This window comes from Vigna radiata, chromosome 2 (assembly GCF_000741045.1).
Source record: "Vigna radiata var. radiata cultivar VC1973A chromosome 2, Vradiata_ver6, whole genome shotgun sequence".
Taxonomy (NCBI): Eukaryota; Viridiplantae; Streptophyta; class Magnoliopsida; order Fabales; family Fabaceae; genus Vigna; species Vigna radiata.
This window is the reverse complement of record NC_028352.1, coordinates 5,920,784-5,922,362: the sequence shown is the minus strand read 5'-3', so window position 1 is coordinate 5,922,362 and position 1,579 is coordinate 5,920,784.

The window sequence follows — 1,579 nt, the reverse complement described above, 5'->3', positions numbered from 1 at the left end:
GAATTGATCCTTTTATGTAAAACGAAACCTTGTCTTTATCTTGTGAGAGCAATTATGGTTCGGTTTATGTGAACAATTTTTAAAATATTTTTTTTCTCGCAGACTAGCACTTTCTGATCCTTACTAATCACATGGATACTGGTGCCATTGGAGATCTGGTTGACAAGCTCAAGGCTATGCAGAATGACAATGTAAGAGGATCAAGATGAATATGATGATGTTGAAATGAGTGGAATTGCATGGTTGACAAAACTTGGGAGCCACTCACCCAGGCACAGGTAGGACTGAGGTTTTGGTACAAAACTGATTTTTCTAATTGGTAAGCGATTACAGGACCTCTGTAATCACTTTCCCGTCTATCAGACCTATACTTCCTTCAACATTGTTGAAGTGGACTCATTCAACCATGCCCAACAGGTCTCACGAAGTTTGAACCTAAATACGATAACATAACAAGGATAACGTTCATACCTTGTTTGAAGAACCAATGTCACCAGACGAACCCATGACTTAAAAAATCGAACAAGTTCGAAGAAATGGACACCCGACAACGACAGATGCCAAATGTAGAACTCAAGAGCCAAAACCAAAAAAATCACTCACCCGACACAGAGAACATTAAATGGATACAAACAGAGCTTCCGACCTTCAAAGAAACGCCAACATATGAAATGGATAGAGAGAGACCTCTTCGGAGAGAAACCAAAACCTAAAATCATGAAAAAGATAGAGAGAAAATGTTTCGAAGGAGAAAGACAGATTCAAACTATTACTGAGGGTGTTTTTGGAACAACACAAAGTCTCTTTTTTAAATCACATTTTTAATGATAAATTTTTTTTTTAAAAACAACCAATACCTTCATGACACGTAACGTTGTCAAATTGTTGTTAAATTTTTCGTTATTAACATATCGGGGTCCTTAATAAAAGATAGGAGGTTTAGTCATGGAAAATTAATTCAATCAGACGACTTATACCCATAAATATATATCATTCATAGAAATTTCTACTAAAAAGTTGAAAATATTTATTCCTAAGAATTTCTAATTACTTCTTTCATTTCATGTTTTCTTCCTATGCCTTTTCCTCTCTCTATATCTATCTATTTTATTAAAAAAAATATTTTCAACAAGAAAATTCAAGATTGAATGACAGGTTTTTTATTTTATTCAAAAAATAAAAAAGTAAGTATTGTATTTGGAATTGTACTATTTGCTAATTATTACAAAGGGCAAAGTTTATTTACGAATAATTGGGGCGGTAGGAGGAAGAATGGTGGTTCAGAAAGTGATTGCTTGACTTTCTTAAGCTGGCCCACCTTTGCAAGCCCACCTGCAAAGCCTGCTTTGTTCACAGCTTCGCAATCCCTAATCCCGCAGTTTTCATTCTTCCTTCCTTATTTCGATTTCATATTCTCTGNCTTTCTCAGTATCTCCTACGCTCGCCACCTCCCTCCCCGCTCGCCACCGTGAACGGTACGAATTCTTTCCTTTTCCTTGATAAATAAAATTGGAAATTTTATTGATTATTTAGGGTTTGTTTCTTGATTTTTTTTATTTGTTTTAATTTTCTGCATGAA